This window comes from Herpailurus yagouaroundi, unplaced genomic scaffold, assembly GCF_014898765.1.
Source record: "Herpailurus yagouaroundi ecotype Mexico unplaced genomic scaffold, PumYag 163, whole genome shotgun sequence".
NCBI lineage: Eukaryota > Metazoa > Chordata > Mammalia > Carnivora > Felidae > Herpailurus > Herpailurus yagouaroundi.
The window spans coordinates 518,701-526,903 of NW_024412404.1; positions in this window are offsets into that span (position 1 = coordinate 518,701).

An 8,203-nucleotide genomic window follows, 5' to 3' on the forward strand; every position below is an offset into this window, starting at 1 on the left:
GATTTATGCCATCCTTTATATCATGAAAGTTTTCTTAGTAAAGTTTTTAGTGTTTGTTCTGCCCCATTGCTGTGATTTTCTTCTTCAGCGACTCCTATTAGATAGAAGTCCCCTTCCTTATATTCTATCGCTATTACTTTCTCTCAAATGTCTTAAAAATGTTTTTAAAATTACTTTTTGCCTTAAAATGTTTTTATCCTTCCATTTTCTATTTCTCTTCAGGTATTTTCCACCATGTTTGCTTGCACCTCAGTATTTTCTAACATAATGTTAATTTCTTACTTAAACATGTTTACTTTTTTCCTGAGTTCCTTATCCTCTTTTTTATTTTTTTTTTATTTTATTTTATTTTTTTTAAATTTTTTTTAACGTTTATTTATTTTTGAGACAGAGAGAGACAGAGCATGAACAGGGGAGGGTCAGAGAGAGGGAGACACAGAATCCGAAACAGGCTCCAGACTCTGAGCTGTCAGCACAGAGCCCGACGCGGGGCTCGAACTCACAGACCGTGAGATCATGACCTGAGCCAAAGTCGGATGCTTAACCGACCGAGCCACCCAGGTGCCCCATCCTCTTTTTTAAATCTCCCCTTTCACTATTCATATTAAAGTTTTTTTTCAATTCGAGTTATTTCTTCTTTTATAGTTTCTATTATTTAAAACATTTGTTTTTGCTTGTTTTGAAATTTTAAGTTGGAGTGCATGTCTTCCTGGCATGATTTCACGATCTCTAGGGATATCTTCTACATTATTTGACCTCTTTTTTTTCCCCATAATTTAGCCTGTGTCATTTTCTGTTGCTCATTTTTAAATGCAAGTAGATTTCCTTAGCAAAGTGATAAGAAATATGTGGCCCCATACTTCTAAGGTTTACCTCTTCTGTTTATTTCTTCACTTATATCCTGACATTTTCTCTTGGTCACTATTTCTCTGTCCTACTTAATCTGATCCTATTTCCAGGAGTTTCTACTCAAAATATGAGGAGAGCTTTGGTTTCTTAGTTTTGAGAGTTCAGCACCAGTCATTCTCATGCCCTGAACTACAAATTTGATCCTGCAGGGCTCCTGCTTAGGTTTAGCTAGGTTCAGATTAGATTTTTTGCTTTCCAAGGAGTACTTGATGGAAGTTTTGGAGTTTTTCTGATACTGTTCCCATTAGCCTCTATTCTGAGGTTTGTGGGGATATGTAGTCATCTATTTTTCTTGTATACATTCTTTGCGGGTTTTTGGGTTTGCTAACTAGTTGTTATGTCTGGAGTGTTTTTGGAGGGGGAGGATTCAAAGAGTTTCAGAAAATGCACTTCTAATCCCACCTCAATCTTCCTTTATTTATCTTTTTCACGTATATGAACATGTCTTCCTTTTTCAAGGTAATGTCTCGATTTCTCTAGGTATATACAAAACAATTATGAAAACTAATATCCATTATTTATTGAGTACTTACTACATCCCATGTACTGAATGGATTAAATGCTTTATAACATGTTCATAATCTTTACAACTATCTTTGGATGTAGCTACTTTATGCCCATTTTAAATAAAGAATAACTGAGGTCTAGAGAGTTAAAATAGTTGGTTCCAGGTTGGGATAGGCAACTTCTAAAATAGCACTAATGACCCTTCTCTCTTGGTAATCATGTCCTTGTATAATCCTTTTTCCTGACATGTGGGCTGGACCAAGTGACTTGCCTCTAATGAATAGACTGTGGAAAATGTGATGTTATGTCACTTCTGAGATTAGCCACCCCCCCCCCAAAAAAAAAATTCTGGCTTGGGTACTCTCTCTCTTCCTTTCGCTTTTTTGTTTGTTCATTCTGATGGAAGCCAGCTGCCATGTTATGTTTTGCCCTAGGAGAGGCCCATGTGGAAGGAATTGAGGGAGACCTCTAACCAACAGTCAGCAAGGAACTGTGGTCCTTCACCCAATAGCCATTGAGGAACTGGAACCTGCTAACAGCCATGTGAATGACTTGGAAGTGGATCATCCCTCGATTGAGCCTTTGAAAGAGACCACAACTGCAGCTGACAACCTGATTGTAGTATTGTGAAAGATTTGGAGCCAGAGGCATCTGGATAGGTTGTACTTGGATTCCTGACCCACAGAAATCCACAGATAATGTTTGTTGTTTTCAAACGTTAATTTTGGAGTAATCTGTTACATGAAAAGAGATAACTAACATAAAGGTCATACAAGTAATAAATGTCCCTGTTCTCTTGGAACCCAGGGGATCTGATTTCAGTGAACAGTCTGTTCACCTGTATGTGACACTGACTTTGATTAATCTGTACCTTTATTTTATTTTATTTTATTTTATTTTTAAATTTTTTTTCAACGTTTATTTATTTTTGAGACAGAGACAGAGCATGAACAGGGGAGGGGCAGAGAGAGAGGGAGACACAGAATTGGAAACAGGCTCCAGGCTCTGAGCCATCAGCCCAGAGCCTGACGCGGGGCTCGAACTCACAGACTGTGAGATTGTGACCTGGCTGAAGTCAGATGCTTAACCGACTGCGCCACCCAGGCACCCCAATCTGTACCTTTATAAGACACTATTTCTACTACACTGAATTTGACAATGTTACAGTTCTTTGATTCTATTCATTCTTCTTTGAAAGAAACTTTTTTTTAACAATTTATTCAGAATCTTTTCTTTTTTTTTTTTTTTAACATTCCTTTTTTGAGAGACAGAGCATGAGTGGGGAGGGGCAGAGAGAGAGAGAGGGAGACACAGAATCCAAAGCAAGCTCCAGGTTCTGAACTGAGAGCACAGAGCCTGATGCAGGGCTCAAACCCACAGACCCTGAGATCATGACCTGAGCAGAAGTTGGATGCTTAACTGGCTGAGCCACCTAGGCACCCTTGAAAGACACTGTTCTAACTGGAAACTGCTTGTTCCTGAACTGAGTAATAAGTGAGTATTTCCTTTAAGTCATGGAAATTTATAGTTAGAAGGAACCTGAAAATTCACATAATCCAAATCAACCTGGTCCTAATTTTTACAGATGAAAATCCAGTTTAGGGCTGTGAGCAGGTCCATGCTGATAGTTCTACATGGTCATAGCTCACTACCACATTCTGAACGTGGAGTAGATTCAGTGTGATTCCCATTAATTTTTGCTGTACCAAAACATAGGGATCCATAAGGGAACAGCTGACAAATAATGAGTAGGATATTTATTTCCTTTGCTCTTAGGCTCACCTCCCCTGAAAGAGGGATCAACAGCCTGTGTCCATCTTCCAATCCCTTAACCACAGCACTGAATCCAACATGGCAATGAAATTTCATACTGAGAGCCAACTCCAAATGATTTGTCTTGGCTCTTCAGACTGTTCATTGAGAAGTTATTTCCTGAGCTGGAGTGGAACGGGGTTGTGTTCAACCAGTAATGTCAGCCATGGGAGGAGGTTGAGGGTGTGGTGGAGCATGTGCCATGTATTTGCCCATTGACATTTCTGCAGATTTAGCAGCCTGGTCCTTCCTTTGATGCCCCACACTTTTCCTGCTATGAACACTTCTTGCCTGCCTATGAACCCTTCTTAGCTGCCTAAGAAGGGTCACTTTCAATGTTCTATTGGCCTGCATTTCTGGAATGTTTCTTTTCTCATTTGATGGTGAGCTTTAGCATATAAGTGGCATGGGTGGAATTTACTTTGTAACTGAATGTAGTGTTAGAAGCAGAGCCAGTTCTCACATCCCTGAGGTTGGATGTTTTTGTAGCTTCATAGACTTCATTTCTGGATGGAGCTAAAAGTCACATTTCCAGCAGACTTTCAGCCCATCAAAAAAAAAAAAAAAGTGCAGGAAGATACAATTATGCACATGCTTATATTGTTGTTTTTTTGCAAAACACTCCATCTTCCTCAATCCCAGGGAGTCATGAGAATAAATTTACAGGTGAGTGTTAGTCCAGGTATCCTGGATGACAGGGTAAAATATTGATCCTGTAGATCAAAAGCACAATTAACATGTGCCTTGGAACTTGGACAACTGCAGGAGTTGTGAGGCTGGGGCTGAAATATCTCCATGGGTGGCAGTTTCAACATAGTACTATCAACTTTTTCTTTCTTTTTTTTTTCCACTTAGGCAAAGCTAAGTATTGAAGTGTTGGGCAATGTTAGAATTCAGGTAAATGCCTGGGGAAGTTAATTTCCTTCTATTCTTCTGCCTACTGCTTAACTTTCTTCCAATTCAAATCATTCTATTTTCTTTTCAATGACTCACGTTTTCTCTATTACTTTTCAGCATTGGGGTATTGAAACCTCCATGAAAATTTTTACTTTTCCAAATTTTTTTTTTATCAGAAGTCTGTATTATTGAAATAGTAAAAGAACACGCGGATGCCTTCTGGCAACTAGATATTCTCTGCTCTTGACTTCTGGAAAACACAAAATTGCTCCTCTTTTGATGAGAAAGCAATAAAAGCCTGAACATGACTTGTGCTTTGTGTCATGGAACTTGGGCAAGTCACTTTGGATCTATGTGCTTCATTTGTCCGTAGGTATAAATGTGTGTGTGTTGGGGGAAAAAAGATTAACAGAGAGCAAATGAGATCAGTAGTTTTCTGAGACTTTAAAACCCTAAAATTATGGAAGAAAAAGTTTGAGCTAGTGAGAACCCTCTGTCCTTTTTCAGCTCGAACAACTCTGTTGTTATTAGTTTTCTGTAAGGCCTTTCTGTGTTCGAGTTTATTTGAAAGATGGTTTCTATTGTTTTAAATGTGAAAACTACCAGCATCAATGAGTCTTAGATTCCTTCCACTTCTAATATTTTATGTTACCTACATGTAATCAGATAGTCCCAGATTGGTGAGAAAGCACTGTGTGATTAAGAACACCATCTCTGTCAGATGGTCCTTGTCTTTGAATCATAACCATACCCTACAGAGGGTCTTCAGTAATGTTATCCTCTCAAGGACCTAGTCATTATCTTATTTATAATGGAGATAATAGTTGTGTCAGTCTCATAGGATTGTGGTGAGAACCAAATTAGATAGTTAACAGTGTTCAGCAAATCATAAATATGCAATATGTGATAGGCATTATTATTAATCTGAAGAAACATTGGCTTTATCCATGGTATACAAATCTTCCTTTATTACATCATTTATGTTTATTCCAAATAAGCTTCTCCTAGAACCAATTCTCAAAGCATTAAAATAGAATATCTAATACTCTGCTACTCGTTTATCTTGACATCAAAAGTACATTTATATAATTTTAGAATGTTCACTTAAGTGCAAACTAATCTGTAAAATATAATTCACCATAACATGGCTATGTAGGTTTTCAGCCAAAAGTTTTGAGTGAGAAGTTAGAATGAAAAAAATTTAAGATGAAATGAATGGTTTCTATGGATGATGCTTTGCTGAAAATCAGTTTTTCATAAAATTTAAGCATATATTTGCAGAACTTTATTTTTCTTTCTTTGGGTCTCAATTTCTTGACCTGCAAGTAAAGGGACTGGACCTAGTAATTTTTCAGGTTCAATATTTATGATTTTCTAGGTTTTCAGATTATTGTCATGGAATATGGCATTCCATTCAATTTGTCTCATTTCTCCAGGCATCTGTCTCCTCAGCTGTAAATTGAGAAAAGAATGTTTTTAGCTTTCAGCTACCTTTAATTCCAGCATTAGAATTTTGACTTTTTATGATGGTCCTCAGTAACTCTTTAGATACATAATCATCTGAAGTGTATCACAAAATAATTTTTGTTTAAATTTCTAGGTGCATAGTTAAAAGCTTATTAACCTGTATCAGGAAAATCTGGGTGCCCACCAGGACAAAATGATGGAAGGACACATTTTCTCTGTAAGGAACTCAGACATCAGACCTATGATGATGATGTGATGATGATGATAATCATGGCTTACATGGGCTTACATGATAAAACTTTATTTTTTATTTTCTCCTTCCCCTCTTACTACTACTCCTTCTAGCTCCTTTTCTATTACATTGTCATATCCTTGATCACAAATGTTAGAATTTGTGAAAGGCTCTTTCCTTGGTTCTCCCTTTTTCTAATTCTTCTCTTTCCCTAGACGGTTTTACCCATGCGTATGGTTAATTACTAACCTATAAACAAATAAAACATTTTTATCTCCAGTCAAGATCTCTTTTCTGAACTATGGACATATCCAGTTGCTTACTTGATATATTTTCTTGGGGGTCTCAGTGGCACCTCAAATTCAATATGCCCAATTCAACTTCATCTTTCTTCCAGAGAAGTCAATCCCTTTCCAGTGTTTCTATTTTAGCTAATGGTACCTATCTTTCTCCAATTATGTTAGCCAAAACTTGACAGTCATTCTTGACATTTCTCTCTCCATCACCTCTTGCCCAATCAATCACCAATCAGTTGGTGACATTTACAATCACAATATTTCTCAAATCCTCTCAGATTTCTCACCTTCACCACACTAGGTAAGCTACCAATATCTATTATCTAAACTTCCTAGATAGTCTCTTAATTGGTCTACTTCTGTCCTTGTTCCTCAATCTACTCTGCATATTGTAGCCATGTCATCTTTTTATTTTTATTTTTTATTATTTTTAATTTTTTAAATGTTTATTTATTTTTTGACAGAGAGAGAGACAGAGCATGAGCAGGGGAGGGGCAGAGAGAGAGGGAGACACAGAATCTGAAGCAGGCTCCAGGCTCTGAACTGTCAGCACAGAGCCCTATGCGGGGCTCAAACTCATGAACTGTGAGATCATGACCTGAGCCGAAGTCAGTTGCTCAACTGACTGAGCCACCCAGGTGCGCCAGCCATGTTTTCTTTTTAAAATGCTACCTAAGAGGCTTTACTTAAAGCCTCTACATGGCTTCTTTCTGTTCTAAGGATAAAGACAAAACTTAACTACAGGGCTTACATACTCTACTCTTCTTGTCCCTCAGCTAGCACCATCTAATTCCTTGTTTTCTTGTGCCAGCTTTGCTGATTTTCTTTTAGGTCGTCCAATGGAGGAATGTACACTGTCTCCTCCAACTACAGGACCTTTGCTTATGCTGATCCTTTTGAGAACCAATATAGTTTAGTGGCTAAACATACAGCACCTGAAGTCTAATATTTAAGGGAGACTTCCTGGGTTCAAATCCTGATTTTACAACTTACTTAGTAGGGTAAACTTGGGTAAATTATTTTACCTCCCGTGCCTCAGTTTTCTCAACTGGAAAACAAGGACAATTGCAATATCTACAGTCAGGGATGTTAGGATGATCAAATAATCATTTGCAGGGAAGGCCCCACTCTCCTCTTTCTTGCCCAGTTAATTTCTTCTCAAACTTCTGTTTAGTCCCAGGGTCACTTTCTCTGAGAAGCCTCCACTGACCTCTCTGATTGAATCCAATTATTCCTTTACAGCTTTGCCCATATCTTGAATGTCTTATTTGTAATGCTTCATATAGGTACAATTTTATATTTTTCTGAATGATTTATTTTGGTCAACAGTCTTTCTCCCTGGAATGTCAACTCCAGGAGCCTGGGGATGGTGTTTGTTTTTGTTAACTCTTCTTTCCTCCTAACACAAAATCCAGCACATTCCAGTTTCCCCCAAAATAGTTCTTGACAGAAAAAGATGCTAAACATCCCTGATTGAAGGCTCCTTGATAACCTCTTTCCGTGTTTAAGTCAGTGCTTTGCATACTAATTAATACGTTCAGAGAAGGAAAGCATGGTAGTCAATCAAGCAGTTAAGCTGTATATCTGCTGCCAGTTCTTCAGCAAGGGACTCTGAGCAGGAGGGTTTTCTGCTTAATAAAGTAGGGATTTTGTGGAAATTATATGTCAGGTACATGGACCTGGGTTTGATTCTTGGCTCCATTATTTGATGCTGTGTGACCTTGGTCATGTCACTTGACTTGCCACAGTCTTAGTTACCTCATCTGTCAGTACACCACAGTACACAGCACAGTCAATTGTTGTTACCTAGGCAACTGAGCCTAATGAGTTTCGATTGACCTGAAGTATACCTTGCCCCTTGTGTAATCCAGTAATTCTCCCTCTGTGGCGCAGTAAGAAACTGCCTTCCCATCCAACCCCCACCCCCTAAAAGAGTTAAACAAGAATTCCATGCTTTTGGTCAGAAAACAAACAGGGATAAATCAGTGCGAATGCAAAATAGAGTCCCAAAGGCATCCGTCATGCAAGGAAGTTTCTTCTCTGGTGCTTCAAGTCTCAAGTTTGAAGGTGACAGTGGGTGGGG